Consider the following 23,258-nt stretch of genomic DNA (forward strand, 5'->3'; position numbering starts at 1 on the left):
TGCTCCCCCCTGTTTTGCTCTACGCATTTCTTCTTATGTAGAGCAAGACAGGGAGGGGGGGAGCAGTTGAATAAGCCCCGCCCAGTGGACCGGACAGCGGCAGTTTACATACATCTGAACCGATATAAAAAAGGTATTTATGCATGAAAGGTGCGGGGTCAGGGGGAAGCAAAAGTACTAAGAGAATCCTTATGCGAAACACAATTGAATGATATCATTATAGGATATCTCAAAAAAGGGGTGACAGATTCCCTTTAAACATTGTTTTTACTTGCAGCAGTGCGGCACTGCCATGGGTGCGGCATATGCCCCATCGTAATCAAATATCTTTCTTGGGTTCTGGGAGAGGGTGATTTTTTTGTTGTGACGGGGCATGTGCTGCCGACCATATGCAGTGCTGGCTCCACTATATTGATGATCTATTGATTGTCTGGCATGGGTCCAAGACTGAATTGGAGACTTTCATGTCAAGGCTCAAGCACAATTCCTACAACATCAAACTAACTCACAGGATTGAAAAAAGTGAGATTGATTTTCTGGATACTGCCATTTTTTGTAGGATAAGGAGGAGTGATACAGATGGATATTTTCTGTAAAGAGAGCTCGGTCAATTCAGTATTACACGCATCATCTGCCCATGCACATGCAACCACCAAAAATATCCCCATAGACCAATTTTTAAGGAAAAAACATACCTACTCTATGGAGACAAAATTTGAACAACAGGCGGGGTATCTCAGAAATATTGTAGATTCTTGGATAGAGGATATAGCTGTAGAATGATTAAGAATGGATATGGCAAAGCAAAGGCTACACCACGAAAATAAAATGACTGATTTAAAAACAATGTTTATTTTCACCTTTAACTGCCAGTGGCACTCGATTCATAAAATTCTGGCCAAACATTGGTCAGTGCTCATGACTGATCCTATCCTCCAAAAAGAAATTTCCTCTACTCCACTTATGACTGCAAGACACAGTAAAAATTTGAAAGACCATCTAGTCAGGAGTCAGTACACAGCCAGACCTAAAAACTTTTTTGGCATGGGTAAACAGAGATGGGGCGGTTTCCCATATGGAGATTGTCTGACGTGTAATAAGAGCAACATCATAAGGACTAATTTTTTCTCTTCTGCTGATGGGGCTCATTTCGCGGCTACAAACTACATATCTTGCAGTACATCATCTGTTGTAAATTATGCGGTATGCTCATGCTCCAAAATTTATGTAGGACTGACATCCAGGGAGCTATGTATAAGGACAAGGGAGCATGTGAGTGACATTTTTGCGGCAGGAGAGGTGGATGACCTTTCGGTATTGAAAACCATACCCAAACATTTCAGGCTATATTATAACTCAGATCCAAGGAGTTTTAAAGTTAGGGGTATAGATCAAGTTAATTGATGTATCTGAGGGGGAAACTTAAAACAGACCTTAGCACAACTTGAGCCCAGGTGGATTGTGGACCTGGGAACATTGTACCCAGATAGATTAAATGAAAAAATTAGCTTTGTTCCTTTTTTGTAATTACTCTGCTTTTTTAATCTCCTTTTCTGTCTCATTATTAGTAAAGCATCATATCCCTGAATGCATGTGATGTTCTGGATGTTCTACTTCCTTTAGAATAGAGTTAGCACTCCAGAGAAATACACTAGAGATAGGTGGAACCATTAACCATAATGCAATTGCGGGACTTTTGAAGTGCCAAGTTATGTTATGATGAGGAGTAGAGTTGAGAGAAACGGGTCGAACAATTTCAAAAGTCGCCGACTTTTGGCAAAGTCGGGTTTCATGAAACGAAACCCGACCCTAGGATGAGGTCGGCCACGAGGTCGGCGACTTACGCGCCAAAGTCGCGTTTCAAAAGTTTGTTTAGAGCTCTTTTTCAGCCAATCAGGATCCACGGACACTGTGGGCAATGTGATGACATAGGCAGGGGTCGCCACCATCTTTCAGAAGGGCATGCAAGTGATTGGCTTGCTTTGGTGGGCGTCACAGGGGTTATAAAAGGGCATGCACGCCGACCGCCATCTTACTTCTGCCAATCTTAGCATAGGGAGAGGTTGCTGATTCTTTAGGGAGAGCGTTAGGCAGGGAAGAAGAAAAAAAAACTGCTTCTGCTGCTAGCGATTTTGCTGTGCAACACACCAGTCACTGTGTGTGCAGTGCAAGGGGAGGCTATATTGTGGTGGATCAGCGGTGTTGGTTGTTAGGCTGCCTTCTAAGGCTTCCTGACAGCTGCATTGCTGTTTCCCCACTGCTCTGCAAACTGCTTTTTTAAAAGCAATCCCAATTTTTTTTTTGTCCTGCTAAGGTACTGAGCGTGCATTTATTCACACCATACAGCGGTGTACGCTCCTCACACAGTACCGTGTAACGGCTGTTATCACAGCCACAGTGAAGCTATCTGTGTGTCACTGTGGAGGACTTGTTCCGTTCTTACAGACCTACACTCTAGGGAGATTCCTATTCTGCCCAATTCTACAATTCACTTTTTTCACACCTGTGCCATCGAGCCTGTGACATAGCGCTCTGATATTCAGTGGGCCTCACACAATCCAAAAGTGTCCAGTGTCCACAAGTGTCTGCAGAAATTCAAAATCTCCCTTATCCTGTGGTCACTTTTTTCACACCTGCTGCATCGAGCCTGTGACATAGCGCTCTGATATTCATTGGGCCTCACACAATCCAAAAGTGTCCAGTGTCTGCAGAAATTCAAAATCTGCCTTATCCTGTAGTCACTTTTTTCACACCTGCTGCATCGAGCCTGTGACATAGCGCTCTGATATTCATTGGGCCTCACACAATCCAAAAGTGTCCAGTGTCCACAAGTGTCTGCAGAAATTCAAAATCTCCCTTATCCTGTAGTCACTTTTTTCACACCTGTGCCATCGAGCCTGTGACATAGCGCTGTGATATTCAGTGGGCCTCACACAATCCAAGTGTCCAGTGTCCACAAGTGTCTGCAGAAATTCAAAATCTCCCTTATCCTGTAGTCACTTTTTTCAGACCTGTGCCATCGAGCCTGTGACATAGCGCTGTGATATTCAGTGGGCCTCACACAATCCAAGTGTCCAGTGTCCACAAGTGTCTGCAGAAATTCAAAATCTCCCTTATCCTGTAGTCACTTTTTTCACACCTGTGCCATCGAGCCTGTGAGATAGCACTGTGATATTCAGTGGGCCTCACACAATCCAAGTGTCCAGTGTCCACAAGTGTCTGCAGAAATTCAAAATCTCACAGAAATTCAAAATCTCCCTTATCCTGTAGTCACTTTTTTCACACCTGTGCCATCGAGCCTGTGACATAGCACTGTGATATTCAGTGGGCCTCACACAATCCAAGTGTCCAGTGTCCACAAGTGTCTGCAGAAATTCAAAATCTCCCTTATCCTGTAGTCACTTTTTTCACACCTGCTGCATCGAGCCTGTGACATAGCGCTGTGATATTCAGTGGGCCTCACACAATCCAAGTGTCCAGTGTCCACAAGTGTCTGCAGAAATTCAAAATCTCACAGAAATTCAAAATCTCCCTTATCCTGTAGTCACTTTTTTCACACCTGTGCCATCGAGCCTCTGACATAGCACTGTGATATTCAGTGGGCCTCACACAATCCAAGTGTCCAGTGTCCACAAGTGTCTGCAGAAATTCAAAATCTCCCTTATCCTGTAGTCACTTTTTTCACACCTGCTGCATCGAGCCTGTGACATAGCACTGTGATATTCAGTGGGCCTCACACAATCCAAGTGTCCAGTGTCCACAAGTGTCTGCAGAAATTCAAAATCTCCCTTATCCTGTAGTCACTTTTTTCACACCTGCTGCATCGAGCCTGTGACATAGCACTGTGATATTCAGTGGGCCTCACACAATCCAAGTGTCCAGTGTCCACAAGTGTCTGCAGAAATTCAAAATCTCCCTTATCCTGTAGTCACTTTTTTCACACCTGCTGCATCGAGCCTGTGACATAGCGCTGTGATATTCAGTGGGCCTCACACAATCCAAGTGTCCAGTGTCCACAAGTGTCTGCAGAAAATCTAAATCTCCCTTATCCTGTAGTCACTTTTTTCACACCTGCTGCATCGAGCCTGTGACATAGCGCTGTGATATTCAGTGGGCCTCACACAATCCAAGTGTCCAGTGTCCACAAGTGTCTGCAGAAATTCAAAATCTCACAGAAATTCAAAATCTCCCTTATCCTGTAGTCACTTTTTTCACACCTGTGCCATCGAGCCTGTGACATAGCACTGTGATATTCAGTGGGCCTCACACAATCCAAGTGTCCAGTGTCCACAAGTGTCTGCAGAAATTCAAAATCTCCCTTATCCTGTAGTCACTTTTTTCACACCTGCTGCATCGAGCCTGTGACATAGCACTGTGATATTCAGTGGGCCTCACACAATCCAAGTGTCCAGTGTCCACAAGTGTCTGCAGAAAATCTAAATCTCCCTTATCCTGTGGTCACTTTTTTCACACCTGTGCCATCGAGCCTGTGACATAGCGCTGTGATATTCAGTGGGCCTCACACAATCCAAGTGTTCAGTGTCCACAAGTGTCTGCAGAAATTCAAAATCTCACAGAAATTCAAAATCTCCCTTATCCTGTAGTCACTAGTGTTGAGCATTCCGATACCGCAAGTATCGGGTATCGGCCGATACTTGCTGTATCGGAATTCCGATACCGACTTCCGATATTTTTTCAATATCGGAATTCGGCATCGGAATCGGAAGTTCAGTTGATTGACGGCCTGACGTCATCATGATGCGCGGTGTGTGCGCATCATGATGCGCCGTCATTTCGGGCCTTCCGGGGGTCTCTGCCGGCCTGCCGGGGGGCTGTGCCGGCCTGCCGGGGGGCTGTGTGGACTGCCCGGGGTCTCTGCCGGCCTGCCGGGGGGCTGTGCCGGCCTGCCGGGGGGCTGTGCACCCTGTGGGGGTCTGTACCGGCCTGCCGGGGGGCTGTGCCGGCCTGCCGGGGGGCTGTGCTGATGTCCGGGGGTCTGTGCAAGCATCGTCCGATGGGACTACAAGTCCCATCGGGCGATGCCTGCTACCATGACAGTGATTGACACATTAGCCAATGATGGGACAGTAGTAGTCCCATCATCCGGCTAATGTGTTAAATGTTAAAAAAAAAAAAAAAAAAAAAAAAAAAAATACTACATACATACTACATGCTACATACATACTACATATATACTACATACATACTACATACATGCTACATACATACTACATGCATGCTACATACATACTACATGCATGCTACATACATACTACATGCATGCTACATACATACTACATATATACTACATACATACTACATACATACTGCATGCTACATACATACTACATACATACTACATACATACTACATGCATGCTACATATATACTACATGCTACATACATACCACATGCATGCTACATATATACTACATGCATGCTACATACATACTACATATATACTACATGCATGCTACATACATACTACATACATGCTACATATATACTACATACATACTACATATATACTACATGCATGCTACATATATACTACATGCATGCTACATATATACTACATGCATGCTACATATATACTACATACATACTACATATATACTACATACATGCTACATACATACTACATACAACGCCAGAGCATCAGGAAAAAGTTTTGTCTTACATTGCTGACTCAGCCTCCAGCTCTATCGCCTCCTCTTCTGAAGTTGTAAAAAGTAAAAGCACTGAGTCGTCATTGGAGGCTCATGTTCATGAACAAAACCTTTCCTTGTGTCCTTCACCACAACCAAGATTGAAGGATGACGCAGGCCATACTACTGATTACTCCATGGAGCTGTTTTCACATACCATGCCTGGATTATCAAGTGAAATGGTGAATTACCCAGGCCAAGATGAATCTGACATGGAGTGCACTGATGCACAGCCGCTGATAGATGATTCTGCTGGTACATTCACTCAGAGCACTACATTGTCCTCGCAGTGTACAGAGCCAGATTCTGACCCTGATGAGATTCAGGTGCCCCTTCCCGCACACTATACCACCATACACGGTGACACAGGGGAAGGTGCACATGACATTGAAGAGGAGGTGATGGATGACCCAGTTGTTGACCCAGATTGGCATCCATTGGGGGAAGAGGGTGCTGCTTCCAATAGCTCAGATGAGGAGCATCCACAGCAGACATCAACATCGCACCAGTTGTTATCTGGCAGGCCCGGAGCACTCCAAAGACAGGTTCCAAAAATCAAAAGTGTTGCTGGACAGCTTGTCCAGAGGGTCAAAAGATCACAGCGTGCTAGGCCGCAAAATGTCTGCCAAAGTAGGAAGAGTGCAGTGTGGCACTTTTTTGAACAAAATAATCATGATCAGGCCAAGGTTATCTGTAAGAAGTGCGCAAAGACCTTTAGCTGAGGGAAAAATCTGAAAAATTTGAATACCAGTTGCATGCTTAGACATTTAACCAGCATGCACTTGCAAGCGTGGACACAACACCAAACCTCAAGTGCCACATGTGCAACTGATCACAAAGAAGGTAGTCAGCAATGCTACATTGTTTCCCCCACTGTAAGCCCACCGGTTAGCACAGCAGCAAATGTTGAGGTGTCGTTGCAAGGCCACAGCAGTCAGGGAATCCCACTGTTATATCAACGAAATACTGAATCTAGGCCATCAGAAAGAACACCAACTCCATCACCATCATCAACCCTCTCTCAGTCCGCCCTGTCCACCGCTACTTCTACCATATGCAGCTCTCAAGTCCAGCTCACCCTCCCAGACACTATGAGTAGGTCAAGAAAGTACTCAGTCTCTCATCCGCGTACACTGGGTTTGAACGCCCACATTGCCAAACTAATCTCGTTTGAGATGATGCCCTATCGGTTGGTGGAAAGCGCATGGCCTATGCAGTACCACGCTATGACCTACCCAGTCACCACTTCTTCTCTCGCAAAGCCATCCCAGCCCTCCACCATCATGTGAAAGACCGCATTGTCCATGCACTCAAGCAGTCAGTGAGTGGAAAGGTGCACCTCACAACTGATGCATGGTCCAGTCGGCATGGCCAGGGCCGTTACGTGTCCATCACTGCGCACTGGGTTAATGTGGTGGATGCAGGGTCCACAGGGGACAGCGGTGGTGGGACAGTGCTGCCTAGCCCACGGTATAGGAAACAGTTGGCTGTAGGCGTTCCACCCTCCTCCTCCTCCAGAAGCGAAAGCTCGTCCACAGAGCGCAGTCGTACGAGCACTCCATCTGCAGCTGCCACTGTTGCACACGAGGTGTCCCCCTATCGAGCAGCTAGTGGAAAGCGTCTGCAGGCTGTGTTGCAGATGATGTGTTTGGGCGACAGACACACCGCCGAGGTGCTGGCCGAGTACTTGAAGCGACAAACTGAGTCATGGATGGGCAGTGTACATCTTGAGGCAGGCAATGTAGTTAGTGATAACGGCCGTAATTTTGTGGCAGCTAGAGTTGAGCGACTTTTGGTTTTTTAGGGTCGCGTTTCGTTTCGTGAAACCCGACTTTTCCAAAAGTCGGGCGAGCAAGATCGTCCGATTATAGGGAAAAGTCGGGGTCGTCCCGAAACACGAAACCCAATGTAAGTCAATGGGGAATAAAAGTCGGCAGTGAGAGGAGGACAGGAAACACACCTACAGTGCCCATTTGAATGCCAAAAGCATCAATTCTTCTTATTAAGCTTGTCAACCTTAATTAACTTCATAATACAAGTTACGCACTGAAAAATGGGGGTTATTTGGCTAAAGTTGTGGGGGGGGAGGGCTGGCTGCAGGTTTTCATGTGCCCTGGGCGAAAGAGCGCCCCTTTAACACATACCACAACTCATCATGCTCCGATACGGCAGAGAAATAGCGGTATACTACAATGAAACCTCACTTTTTACATCTCATGACGAGGCCCATCTATTTCTCCATACAGAATCATTGGTCCCATATAATGTTTGAAACAGTATATGATGAGCTCCACATAATGCTACAGTATATGTTGGTCCCCATGGATGAAGCTCCACTGTCTTATGGGCCCAAATAATGCTCCAAATATAATGGGCCCCATTTCTAATGCTCTAGTGTATAATGGGCCCTGTAAATGCTGCTCCAGTGTCTGATGTCCACCTTTGGAATGTTCCAGTGTATGGTGGGCCCCATCTATCATTCTCCAGAGTATAGTGCTCCCCAAAAATTGCTGTCCCAACATTGAAAACAATCAAATAAGTCTCCTCGCTAGGGAATCCCTGTACTTGTCTGGATTCCTCGTCGTCCCCATCTTCCATCTCACTGCACAGTATTTCAACTTTGCAAGTGCTGTGATCCTGAGCAAGCAGGGGGGGCCCACTCGTTAGCGACGGCACTGGCACAGGGCCCCTGATAGTACGGTGGTGTGTCTGATGGCGGGTGGGCCGAACCTGCACTTTCATCTGCAGCTTCCTCTTTGTCACCGTGTAAGATGGAACTGTATATGGGAAGGGTAACCTGAGTTTCATCAGGGTCAGATTCAGGTCGAGTTGCGTGCGAGGGGAATGTAGTGGTCTGGGTCAATGTACCAGCAGATTCATCGAGCAGTGGCTGGGCATCAGTGCACTTGTGTCGCCCCCAGGAGTACGGTCGCCACAGTGGCATTACCTTCTTCCTAGGGAGTGTGATGTCATGCTTGGGAGCAACGAACGATCTCTCTAGCAGGTTAACTGATTGGGCGGCGTTATTCCCAGGAGTCATGACCCTCCAAACAGCGTTCATGAAGGCAAAGTGTTTGTTTTACGTGGGCAGTATGGTTGCAAAGCTGAACCTTAAAGGAATGTCCAGAAGGGCACCACCAGGAGTGGAGCCTACGGTTAAATTCGACTCCACCTGGGAAACCTCAACCATGCCAGCTACAGAACAGATGCACACATTGCAAGCTTAATTCCGTTAACGAACGAGACTCCGTCATGCCCTGCGGTCCGAGTCCGGCTTACTAGAGGGACACGTGAGGCACTGGCACATGAGATTGGCCAATAACTGGTGTGTCATGCCCTTACATGTCCGTGGCTGCATGTGCGCTACACTGAAAAGGCCAGCGTTTGTCGCTTACAGGTGCAGATAACCCGCTGAACAACGTTAGTGATGGGGATTACTGATTACAATTATTACCCGCGAACAATGATTTCCCAGTAAGTGCAGGTCAACCGCAGTTCCGGAATTAGGCCTAACCGTCATTCCTGAAAAAATGAAAAACTTCCGTGTGCAAACCACAGGTGCTGTAGCTTGCTTAACAGCTCGCCAGCCGTTCTCACGCCCAGTATGGATTACACGTGATTGCACAAAGGTGAGAAAGGGTACCGTATCCCCAGATAACATGTATGGATAGCGTACACATTCAAAATATATCTATACATCAGGAGGCAGGCTCAGACGGTGTTAGGCCCAGTATGGATTGCACGTGATTGCACAAAGGTTAGAAAGGGTACCGTATCCCCAGATAACATGTATGGATAGCGTACACATTCAAAATATATGTCTATACATCAGGAGGCAGGCTCAGATGGTGTTAGGCCCAGTATGGATTGCACGTGATTGCACAAAGGTTACAAAGGGTACCGTTTCCCCGGATAACATGTATGGATAGCGTACACATTCAAAATATATGTCTATACATCAGGAGGCAGGCTCAGACAGTGTTAGGCCCAGTATGGATTGCACGTGATTGCACAAAGGTTAGAAAGGGTACCGTTTCCCCGGATAACATGTATGGATAGCGTACACATTCAAAATATATGTCTATACATCAGGAGGCAGGCTCAGACGGTGTTAAGCCCAGTATGGATTGCACGTGATTGCACAAAGGTTAGAAAGGGTACCGTATCCCCAGATAACATGTATGGATAGCGTACACATTCAAAATATATGTCTATACATCAGGAGGCAGGCTCAGACGGTGTTAGGCCCAGTATGGATTGCACGTGATTGCACAAAGGTTAGAAAGGGTACCGTTTCCCCGGATAACATGTATGGATAGCGTACACATTCAAAATATATGTCTATACATCAGGAGGCAGGCTCAGACGGTGTTAGGCCCAGTATGGATTGCACGTGATTGCACAAAGGTTAGAAAGGGTACCGTATCCCCGGATAACATGTATGGATAGCGTACACATTCAAAATATATGTCTATACATCAGGAGGCAGGCTCAGACGGTGTTAGGCCCAGTATGGATTGCACGTGATTGCACAAAGGTTAGAAAGGGTACCGTTTCCCCGGATAACATGTATGGATAGCGTACACATTCAAAATATATGTCTATACATCAGGAGGCAGGCTTAGACGGTGTTAGGCACAGTATGGATTGCACGTGATTGCACAAAGGTTAGAAAGGGTACCGTATCCCCAGATAACATGTATGGATAGCGTACACATTCAAAATATATGTCTATACATCAGGAGGCAGGCTCAGACGGTGTCAGGCACAGTATGGATTTGACGGCCCAGACTACACAGCGGAGGAGCAGGGAGAGGTAAAGATTGCAAATGCTGGGGCCCTGCCCAAGCAAGGGGGGCCCACTCGTGGGCGTCGGTACTGGCACTGGGCCCCTCATAGTACGGCGGTGTGTCTGACGGCGGGTGTGCACCACCGTCAGAGACACTTGATTGCACTATGAAGGACCCAAGAGTCAGCCTACCCACCTGTCCAGGGCAACGGCACTCGCACGGTGTCGTGCGCTAGGTGGTGACCCCGGCCATGGGGGGGAGGCAGCACAGTTAGGGAGTTTTAGAAAGTGGCATATGTTGATGTTGGACATTCAGCTGATGCAAAAGGTGAAATAGGTCAAGTCCCAGGAAGAGGTGGACCAAAGCAAGCCATTTTTCTGTCACCCTATGTGTCATCAGGGGAAGGTGGGACAAAATCCTTGGAAACCCATGCGTGGTTCATTTTAATGAAGGTTAGATCATCCACATTTTGGGTTGACAGACGGGTCCTTTTTTCTGTCAGGATTGATCCAGCTGCACTGAAGACTCTTTCCGATAGCACACTTGCAGCTGGGCAAGCGAGCTCCTGTAAGGCCAGGTGTCCAGTTTAGCGGCCCAATAGTCAAAGGGTGATGACCTGTGTGGGAGAACATCGATATGGGAGGAAAAGTAGTTTGTAACCATAGTTGACAACTGCTGTCTCCTGTCGCTTTCCATCGATGCAGTATTACCAGTTGTGTGAGCGGTACTTGAAAAATCAGTCCACAACATTGTCATGAAACCCCTGTCTCCAACGCCACTTCTGCTGTGTGCACCACGAACACCTCTGCCAAGCTGCCCCCGGCCCGTACGGCTCGTGTGAGAACCATCACCGCTGCTGTGTGCTGGGAATGCCTCAAGCAACCGATTTACCAGAGTTGCTTGTTTATTAGCCAATATTAGGTCAAGGTTCTCCTGTGGCATGATGTTTTGTAATTTGCCTTTATAGCGTGGATCCAGGATGCTGGCCAACCAGTAGTCATCATCGTTCATCATTTTGGCAATGCGTGGGTCCCTTTTTAGGATCTGCAAGGCATAATCTGACATGTGGGCCAATGTTCCCGGTGTCAATGATGCACTGCGAGTGCTGGTTGGAGGAGCACTTTCTGGCAAATCCACATCCCTCCAGTCACGCACAAACCCTGTACCAGACCTTGCCACGCCAACATTTTCACTTGCCCCACGAGATGCATCCTCCTCCCCTAAGTAATCATCCCCATCATCCTCCTCCTCCTCCTCTTCTTCCTCCACCTCGTCCAGGAGAGGTCCCTGAGCAGACAATGGCTGAATGTCATCAAGGATTCCCTCCTCCTCTTCCTCCTCATCAACATTGGCTGCAGACGCCTGCTCCTTAAGGTGCGTCAAAGTTTGCATGAGCAGACGCATAAGTGGGATGCTCATGCTTAGGATGGCGTCGTCTGCGCTTACCAGCCGTGTGCATTCCTCAAAACACTGAAGGACTTTACAGAGGTCTTTCAGCTTCGACCACTGCACACCTGTCAACTCCATGTCTGCTCTCAAAGTGCCTGGCCGTGTATCCTCCCACAAATGCATTATGGCCTGCCTCTGCTCGCACAGCCGCTCCACCATGTGCAGGGTGGAGTTCCACCTTGTTGCAATGTCGATAATGAGGCGGTGGTTGGGAAGGTGGAGCAATCGCTGCAGCTTCTGCATACGAACGAAGTGTACAGGCGACCGGCGGATGTGCGCACACAGTCTTCGCACCTTCTGGAGCAGGGCTGTTAACTCCGGATAATTTTTGAGGAAGCACTGCACCACCAGGTTCAAGGTGTGAGCCAAGCAAGGTATATGGCTGAGTTTTCAAAAGGGCTATGGCTGCCACAAAATTACGGCCGTTATCACTAACTACCTTGGCTGCCTCAAGATGTACACTGCCCAGCCATGACTCAGTTTGTCGCTTCAAGTACTCGGCCAGCACCTCGGCGGTGTGTCTGTTGCCCAAACACATCATCTGCAACACAGCCTGCTGATGCTTTCCACTAGCTGCTCAATAGGGGGACACATCGTGTGCAACAGTGGCAGCTGCAGATGGAGTGCTTGTACGACTGCGCTCTGTGGACGAGCTTTCGCTTCTGGAGGAGGAGGAGGAGGGTCGAACGCCTACAGCCAACTGTTTCCTATACCGTGGGCTAGGCAGCACTGTCCCACCACCGCTGTCCCCTGTGGACCCTGCATCCACCACATTAACCCAGTGCGCAGTGATGGACACGTAACGGCCCTGGCCATGCCGACTGGACCATGCATCAGTTGTGAGGTGCACCTTTCCGCTCACTGACTGCTTGAGTGCATGGACAATGCGGTCTTTCACATGATGGTGGAGGGCTGGGATGGCTTTGCGAGAGAAGAAGTGGCGACTGGGTAGGTCATAGCATGGTACTGCATAGGCCATGAGTTCGCAGAAAGCTGTGCTTTCCACCAACCGAAAGGGCATTATCTTAAACGAGATTAGTTTGGCAATGTGGGCGTTCAAACACAGTGTACGCGGATGAGAGACTGAGTACTTTCTTGACCTACTCATAGTGTCTGGGAGGGTGAGCTGGACTTGAGAGCTGCATATGGTGGAAGTAGCGGTGGACAGGGCGGACTGAGAGAGGGTTGATGATGGTGATGGAGTTGGTGTTCTTTCTCATGGCCTAGAATCAGTCTTGCGTTGATATAACAGTGGGATTCCCTGACTGCTGTGGCCTTGCAACCACACCTCAACATTTGCTGCTGTGCTAACCGGTGGGCTTACAGTGGGGGAAACAATGTAGCATTGCTGACTACCTTCGTTGTGATCAGTTGCACATGTGGCACTTGAGGTTTGGTGTTGTGTCCACGCTTGCAAGTGCATGCTGGTTAAATGTCTAAGCATGCAACTGGTATTCAAATTTTTCAGATTTTTCCCTCGGCTAAAGGTCTTTGCGCACTTCTTACAGATAACCTTGGCCTGATCATGAGGATTTTGGTCAAAAAAGTGCCACACTGCACTCTTCCTACTTTGGCAGACATTTTGCGGCCTAGCACGCTGTGATCTTTTGACCCTCTGGACAAGCTGTCCAGCAACTCTTTTGATGTTTGGAACCTGCCTTTGGAGTGCTCCGGGCCTGCCAGATAACAGCTGTTGCGATGTCGATGTCTGCTGTGGATGCTCTCATCTGAGCTATTGGAAGCAGCACCCCCTTCCCCCAATGGATGCCAATCTGGGTCAACAACTGGGTCATCCATCACCTCCTCTTCTATGTCATGTGCACCTTCCTCTGTGTCACCGTGTATGGTGGTATAGTGTGCGGGAAGGGGCACCTGAGTCTCGTCAGAATCTGGCTCTGTACACTGCGAGGACAATGTAGTGTTCTGAGTGAATGTACCAGCAGAATCATCCATCAGCGGCTGTGCATCAGTGCACTCCATGTCAGATTCATCTTGGCCTGGGTAACTCACCATTTGACTTGATAATCCAGGCATGGTATGTGAAAACAGCTCCATGGAGTAATCAGTAGTATGGCCTGCGTCATCCTTCAATCTTGGTTGGGGTGAAGGACACAAGGAAAGGTGTGGTTCATGAACATGAGCCTCCAATGACGACTAAGTGCTTTTACTTTTTACAACTGAAGAAGAGGAGGCGATAGAGCTGGAGGCTGAGTGAGCAATGTAAGACAAAACTTTTTCCTGATGCTCTGGCTTTAAAAGCGGTTTGCCAACTCCTAGAAAACTAAGCGTTCGAGGCCTTATGTAGCCAGACGATGACGCAGGCTCAACACCTCCTGCATTCGGTCCTATTTTGCTCTTGCCACTACCATCAGATCCACCACCAACACCATCATTACCAGCTGCCAACCCCGGCCCAATTCCACGGCCTCTTCCACCAGCCTTCCTCATTTTTGGTAGAAATGTAGACAAAATCCAACAAACTATATAGTAATATAAAACAAGGTACAAGGTGTCTATAGGACAGGGGAGATTTTGAATTTCTGCACACACTTTTGGACACTGGACACTTTTGGATTGTGTGAGGCCCACTGATATTTGAGCGCTATGTCACAGGCTCGATGGCACAGCTGTGACAAAAGTGACGAGAGGATAAGGGAGATTTTGAATTTCTGCAGACACTTGTGGACACTGGACACTTTTGGATTGTGTGAGGGCCACTGATATCTGAGCGCTATGTCACAGGCTCGATGGCACAGCTGTGACAAAAGTGACGAGAGGATAAGGGAGATTTTGAATTTCTGCACACACTTGTGGACACTGGACACTTTTGGATTGTGTGAGACCCAATGAATATCTGAGCGCTATGTGACAGGCTCGATGGCACAGCTGTGACCAAAGTGACTAGAGGATAAGGGAGATTTTGAATTTCTGCACACACTTGTGGACACTGGACACTTTTGGATTGTGTGAGGCCCAATGAATATCTGAGCGCTATGTGACAGGCTTGATGGCACAGCTGTGACCAAAGTGACTAGAGGATAAGGGAGATTTTGAATTTCTGCACACACTTGTGGACACTGGACACTTTTGGATTGTGTGAGGCCCACTGATATCTGAGCGCTATGTCACAGGCTCGATGGCACAGCTGTGACAAAAGTGACGAGAGGATAAGGGAGATTTTGAATTTCTGCACACACTTGTGGACACTGGACACTTTTGGATTGTGTGAGACCCAATGAATATCTGAGCGCTATTTGACAGGCTCAAGGGCACAGCTGTGACCAAAGTGACTAGAGGATAAGGGAGATTTTGAATTTCTGCACACACTTGTGGACACTGGACACTTTTGGATAGTGTGAGGCCCAATGAATATCTGAGCGCTATGTGACAGGCTCGATGGCACAGCTGTGACCAAAGTGACTAGAGGATAAGGGAGATTTTGAATTTCTGCACACACTTGTGGACACTGGACACTTTTGGATTGTGTGAGGCCCAATGAATATCTGAGCGCTATGTGACAGGCTCGATGGCACAGCTGTGACCAAAGTGACTAGAGGATAAGGGAGATTTTGAATTTCTGCACACACTTGTGGACACTGGACACTTTTGGATTGTGTGAGGCCGAATGAATATCTGAGCGCTATGTGACAGGCTCGATGGCACAGCTGTGACCAATGTGACTAGAGGATAAGGGAGATTTTGAATTTCTGCACACACTTGTGGACACTGGACACTTTTGGATTGTGTGAGGCCCAATGAATATCTGAGAGCTATGTGACAGGCTCGATGGCACAGCTGTGACCAAAGTGACTAGAGGATAAGGGAGATTTTGAATTTCTGCACACACTTGTGGACACTGGACACTTTTGGATTGTGTGAGGCCCAATGAATATCTGAGCGCTATGTGACAGGCTCGATGGCACAGCTGTGACCAAAGTGACTAGAGGATAAGGGAGATTTTGAATTTCTGCACACACTTGTGGACACTGGACACTTTTAGATTGTGTGAGGCCCAATGAATATCTGAGCGCTATGTGACAGGCTCGATGGCACAGCTGTGACCAAAGTGACTAGAGGATAAGGGAGATTTTGAATTTCTGCACACACTTGTGGACACTGGACACTTTTGGATTGTGTGAGGCCCACTGATATCTGAGCGCTATGTCACAGGCTCGATGGCACAGCTGTGACAAAAGTGACGAGAGGATAAGGGAGATTTTGAATTTCTGCACACACTTGTGGACACTGGACACTTTTGGATTGTGTGAGACCCAATGAATATCTGAGCGCTATGTGACAGGCTCGATGGCACAGCTGTGACCAAAGTGACTAGAGGATAAGGGAGATTTTGAATTTCTGCACACACTTGTGGACACTGGACACTTTTGGATTGTGTGAGGCCCAATGAATATCTGAGCGCTATGTGACAGGCTCGATGGCACAGCTGTGACCAAAGTGACTAGAGGATAAGGGAGATTTTGAATTTCTGCAGACACTTGTGGACACTGGACACTTTTGGATTGTGTGAGGCCCACTGATATCTGAGCGCTATGTCACAGGCTCAATGGCACAGCTGTGACAAAAGTGATGAGAGGATAAGGGAGATTTTGAATTTCTGCAGACACTTGTGGACACTGGACACTTTTGGATTGTGTGAGGCCCACTGATATCTGAGCGCTATGTCACAGGCTCGATGGCACAGCTGTGACAAAAGTGACTAGAGGATAAGGGAGATTGGATTGCTTTTAAAAAAGCAGTTTGCAGAGCAGTTTGTAAACAGCAATGCCAGCCTGTCAGGAATTCTTAAAAGGCAGCCCAACAACCAACACCACTGATACACCACAATATAGCCTCCCCTTGCACTGCACACACAGTGACTGGTGTGTTGTGCAGGTCAAATCGCTAGCAGCAGAAGCAGTTTTTTTTTCTTCTCAGCAGGACAAAAAAAAAAATTGGGATTGCTTTTAAAAAAGCAGTTTGCGGAGCATTGGTAAACAGCAATGCAGGTATGTCAGGAAGCCTTAGAAGGCAGCCCAACAACCAACACCACTGATACACCACTATATAGCCTCCCCTTGCACTGCACACACAGTGACTGGTGTGTTGTACAGGCCAAATCGCTAGCAGCAGAAGCAGTTTTTTTTTCTTCTCAGCAGGACAAAAAAAAAAAATTGGGAATGCTTTTAAAAAAGCAGTTTGCAGAGCAGTGGGGAAACAGCAATGCAGGAATGTCAGGAAGCCTTAGAAGGCAGCCCAACAACCAACACCACTGATACACCACTATATAGCCTCCCCTTGCACTGCGCACACAGTGACTGGTGTGTTGTGCAGGCCAAATCGCTAGCAGCAGAAGCAGTTTTTTTGTCTTCTTCCCTGCCTAACGCTCTCCCTACAGAATCAGCAGCAACCTCTCCCTATACTGAGATCGGCAGAAGTAAGATGGCGGTTGGCGTGCACGCCCTTTTATACCCCCTGTGACGCCCACCAAAGCAAGCCAATCACTTGCATGCCCTTCTGAAAGATGGTGGTGACCCCTGCCTATGTCATCACGTTGCCCACAGTGTCCGTGGATCCTGATTGGCTGAAAAAGAGCGCAAAACAAACAAAACGCGACTTTGGCGCGTAAGTCGCCGACCTCGTGGCCGACCTCATCCTAGGGTCGGGTTTCGTTTCATGAAACCCAACTTTGCCAAAAGTCGGCGACTTTTGAAATTTTTCGACCCGTTTCGCTCAATTCTAGTGGCAGCCATAGCCCTTTCAAAACTCAGCCACATACCTTGCTTGGCTCACACCTTGAACCTGGTGGTGCAGTGCTTCCTCAAAAATTATCCGGAGTTAACAGCCCTGCTCCATAAGGTGCGAAAACTGTGCGCGCACATCCGCCGGTCGCCTGTACACTCCGTTCGTATGCAGAAGCTGCAGCGATTGCTCCACCTTCCCAACCACCGCCTCATTATCGACATTGCAACAAGGTGGAACTCCACCCTGCACATGGTGGAGCGGCTGTGCGAGCAGAGGTAGGCCATAATGCATTTGTGGGAGGATACACGGCCAGGCACTTTGAGAGCAGACATGGAGTTGACAGGTGTGCAGTGGTCGAAGCTGAAAGACCTCTGTAAAGTCCTTCAGTGTTTTGAGGAATGCACACGGCTGGTAAGCGCAGATGACGCCATCCTAAGCATGAGCATCCCACTTATGCGTCTGCTCATGCAAACTTTGACGCACCTTAAGGAGCAGGCGTCTGCAGCCAATGTTGATGAGGAGGAAGAGGTGGAGGGAATCCTTGATGACATTCAGCCATTGTCTGCTCAGGGACCTCCCCTGGACGAGTTGGAGGAAGAAGAGGAGGAGGAGGATGATGATGGGGATGATTACTTAGGGGAGGAGGATGCATCTCGTGGGGCAAGTGATAATGTTGGCGTGGCAAGGTCTGGTACAGGGTTTGTGCGTGACTGGAGTGATGTGGATTTGTCAGAAAGTGCTCCTCCAACCAGCACTCGCAGTGCATCATTGACACCGGGAACATTGGCCCACATGTCAGATTATGCCTTGCGGATCCTAAAAAGGGACCCCCGCATTGCCAAAATGATGAAAGATGACGACTACTGGTTGGCCAGCATCTTGGATCCATGCTATAAAGGCAAATTACAAAACATCATGCCACAGGAGAACCTTGACCTAATATTGGCTAATAAACAAGCAACTCTGGTAAATCGGTTGCTTGAGGCATTCCCAGCACACAGCAGCGGTGATGGTTCTCACACGAGCCGTACAGGCCGGGGGCAGCTTGGCAGATGTGTTCATGGTGTGCACAGCAGAAGTGGCGTTGGAGACAGGGGTTTCATGACAATGTTGTGGACTGATTTTTTAAGTACCGCTCACACAACTGGTAATACAGCATCGATGGAAAGTGACAGGAGACAGCAGTTGTCAACTATGGTTACAAACTACTTTTCCTCCCATATCGATGTTCTCCCACACAGGTCATTCCCCTTTGACTATTGGGCTGCTAAACTGGACACCTGGCCTGAATTGGCACAATATGCCTTACAGGAGCTCGCTTGCCCAGCTGCAAGTGTGCTATCGGAAAGAGTCTTCAGTGCAGCTGGATCAATCCTGACAGAAAAAAGGACCCGTCTGTCAACCCAAAATGTGAATGATCTAACCTTCATTAAAATGAACCATGCATGGGTTTCCAAGGATTTTGTCCCACCTTCCCCTGATGACACATAGTGTGACAGAAAAATGGCTTGCTTTGGTCCACCTCTTCCTGGGACTTGACCTATTTCGCCTTTTGCATCAGCTGAATGTCCAACATCAGCATATGCCACTTTCTAAAACTCCCTAACTGTGCTGCCTCCCCCCCCATGGCCGGGGTCACCACCTAGCGCACGCCGTTGCCCTGGACAGGTGGGTAGGCTGACTCTTGGGCACGGGCACTGGCACAGGGTCCCTCATAGTGCAATCAAGTGTCTCTGATGGTGGTGGTGCACACCCGCCGTCAGACACACCGCCGTACTATGAGGGGCCCAGTGCCAGTACCGACACCCACGAGTGGGCCCCCCTTGATTGGGCAGGGCCCCAGCATTTGCAATCTTTACCTCTCCCTGCTACTCCGCTGTGTAGTCTGGGCCGTCAAATCCATACTGTGCCTGACACTGTCTGAGCCTGCCTCCTGATGTATAGACATATCTTTTGAATGTGTACGCTATCCATACATGTTATCCGGGGATACGGTACCCTTTCTCACCTTTGTGCAATCACTTGCAAGCCATACTGTGCCTGACACCGTCTGAGCCTGCCTCCTGATGTATAGACATATCTTTTGAATGTGTACGCTATCCATACATGTTATCCGGGGATACGGTACCCTTTCTCACCTTTGTGCAATCACGTGCAAGCCATACTGGGCCTAACACCGTCTGAGCCTGCCTCCTGATGTATAGACATATATTTCGAATGTGTACGCTATCCATACATGTTATCCGGGGATACGGTACCCTTTCTCACCTTTGTGCAATCACGTGCAAGCCATACTGGACCTAACACCGTCTGAGCCTGCCTCCTGATGTATAGACATATATTTTGAATGTGTACGCTATCCATACATGTTATCCGGGGATACGGTACCCTTTCTCACCTTTGTGCAATCACGTGCAAGCTATACTGGGCCTAACACCGTCTGAGCCTGCCTCCTGATGTATAGACATATCTTTTGAATGTGTACGCTATCCATACATGTTATCCGGGGATACGGTACTCTTTCTCACCTTTGTGCAATCACTTGCAAGCCATGCTGGGCCTTACACCGTCTGAGCCTGCCTCCTGATGTATAGACATATCTTTTGAATGTGTACGCTATCCATACATGTTATCCGGGGATACGGTACCCTTTCTCACCTTTGTGCAATCACGTGCAATCCATACTGGGCCTAACACCGTCTGAGCCTGCCTCCTGATGTATAGACATATATTTTGAATGTGTACGCTATCCATACATGTTATCCGGGGATACGGTACCCTTTCTCACCTTTGTGCAATCACTTGCAAGCCATACTGTGCCTGACACCGTCTGAGCCTGCCTCCTGATGTATAGACATATCTTTTGAATGTGTACGCTATCCATACATGTTATCCGGGGATACGGTACCCTTTCGCACCTTTGTGCAATCACTTGCAAGCCATACTGGGCCTAACACCATCTGAGCCTGCCTCCTGATGTATAGACATATATTTTGAATGTGTACGCTATCCATACATGTTATCCGGGGATACGGTACCCTTTCTCACCTTTGTGCAATCATGTGCAAGCCATACTGGGCCTAACACCGTCTGAGCCTGCCTCCTGATGTATAGACATATATTTTGAATGTGTACGCTATCCATACATGTTATCCGGGGATACGGTACCCTTTCTCACCTTTGTGCAATCACGTGTAACCCATACTGGGCGTGAGAACGGCTGGCGAGCTGTTAAGCAAGCTACAGTACCTGTGGTTTGCACACGTAAGTTTTTCATTTTTTTCAGGAATGACGGTTAGGCCTAATTCCGGAACTGCGGTTGACCTGCACTTACTGGGAAATCATCGTTCGCGAGTAATAATTGTAATCAGTGATCCCCATCACCAACGTTGTTCAGCGGGTTATCTGCACCTGTAAGCGACAAACGCTGGCCTTTTCAGTGTAGAGCACATGCAGCCACGGACATGTAAGGGCATGACACATCAGTTATTGGCCAATCTCATGTGCCAGAGCCTCACGTGTCCCTCTAGTAAGCCAGACTCGGACCGCCGGGCATGACGGAGTCTCGTTCGTTAACGGAATTAAGCTTGCAATGTGTGCATCTGTTCTGTAGCTGGCATGGTTGAGGTTGCCCGTGTTGAGTCAAATTACGCTGTAGGCTCCACTCCTGGTGGTGTCCTTCTGGACATTCCTTTAAGGTTCAGCTTTGCAACCATACTGCCCACGTAAAACAAACACTTTGCCTTCATGAACGCTGTTTGGAGGGTCATGACTCGTGGGAATAACGCCGCCCAATCAGTTAACCTGCTAGAGAGATCCTTCGTTGCTCCCAAGCATGACATCACACTCCCTAGGAGGAAGGTAATGCCACTGTGGCGACCGTACTCCTGGGGGCGACACAAGTGCACTGATGCCCAGCCACTGCTCGATGAATCTGCTGGTGCATTGACCCAGACCACTACATTCCCCTCGCACGCTACCCGGCCTGAATCTGACCCTGATGAAACTCAGGTTACCCTTCACATATACAGTTCCATCTTACACGGTGACAAAGAGGAAGCTGCAGATGAAAGTGCAGGTTCGGCCCACCCGCCATCAGACACACCACCGTACTATCAGGGGCCCTGTGCCAGTGCCGTCGCCAACGAGTGGGCCCCCCCTGCTTGCTCAGGATCACAGCACTTGCAAGGTTGAAATACTGTGCAGTGAGATGGAAGATGGGGACGACGAGGAGTCCAGACTAGTACAGGGATTCCCTAGCGAGGAGACTTATTTCATTGTTTTCAATGTTGGGACAGCAATTTTTGGGGAGCACTATACTCTGGAGAATGATAGATGGGGCCCACCATACACTGGAACATTCCAAAGGTGGACATCAGACACTGGAACAGCATTTACAGGGCCCATTATACACTAGAGCATTAGAAATGGGGCCCATTATGTTTGGAGCATTATTTGGGCCCATAAGACAGTGGAGCTTCATCCATGGGGACCAACATATACTGTAGCATTATGTGGAGCTCATCATATACTAATTATTGTTTTTATTAGTAAGCATGGCTACACATATTATATGCTGTTTTGATTTATTATATTTTGAGAATATCGGTGACGTAAATGTTTTTTTCTCTATTAAGTGTTTTGAAGTTTCTGGTGGGACATGGAAATAAGGCAACCTCGATAGGACTTCACAGAAATGCCAAACATGAGCGCATGTGCACTCAAACTCATAATCCCTGCATTGATGAAGGCCTCTCTTTACTACCGTTGCGTGTCAATGATGTCAAGGGGATTCTTCCTCCTCTGACACACACCGGAGATGAGTGCCGGAATTAATGCACTATTCTCACCGGCCCTTTCGTTAGTTGTTATCTGTATATAAGGATGGTAGGAGGAGATAGCCGGTACACTCCCCTGGAGAAAGCATGTGGGTAAAACGCGCATTGGGGCGTTTTGCGGTGGTATCTGTGACTTGGCAGTTCACATCATGGCTAAGCATGGAGCCTGTCATAGCACTGCGATTGTGGCCTGAGTGACCTGTTCATACATTACATTAGAGATAAACCCTTGAAATGTTTGTTTGTAACTGTATGATGATTGGTTGATCCATACTAGGGCCTAATGTGGCATCATTGGCCTATATGACCTTTTTTGGACTTATCATCACTGCTTCTACTTTAATTGGCATATCCTCTTTGTTCTAAAATACCTCATGCATATGTCCTTTCTGTTTTGATACATGTTTGATAAATATATGTTCAATAAACTTTATTGATTTTATTTTTGGGTATTAGTGGTTTATGGATACTTTGTATTCATATGTATGTGATATATGATTCAACCCACTATAAGTACATAAATATATGTTAATGGAGAGACAAATAACATAGTAACAGTTTTGAAGGCTGAAGGAAGACCTTATGTCCATCTAGTTCAGCCTATTTATAGTGCAGCTGTTCTGCATTGTTGATCCTGGGGAAGGCAAAAAACCCACAGAGTAGGAGCCAATTTTCTCCATAGGGAAAAAAATTCCTTCCCCTAAGCTGGGTCAACCATCTACCTATAATAT

Source organism: Dendrobates tinctorius, unplaced genomic scaffold (assembly GCF_039654945.1).
Source record: "Dendrobates tinctorius isolate UK_male_01 unplaced genomic scaffold, ASM3965494v1 ptg000250l, whole genome shotgun sequence".
Lineage (NCBI taxonomy): Eukaryota > Metazoa > Chordata > Amphibia > Anura > Dendrobatidae > Dendrobates > Dendrobates tinctorius.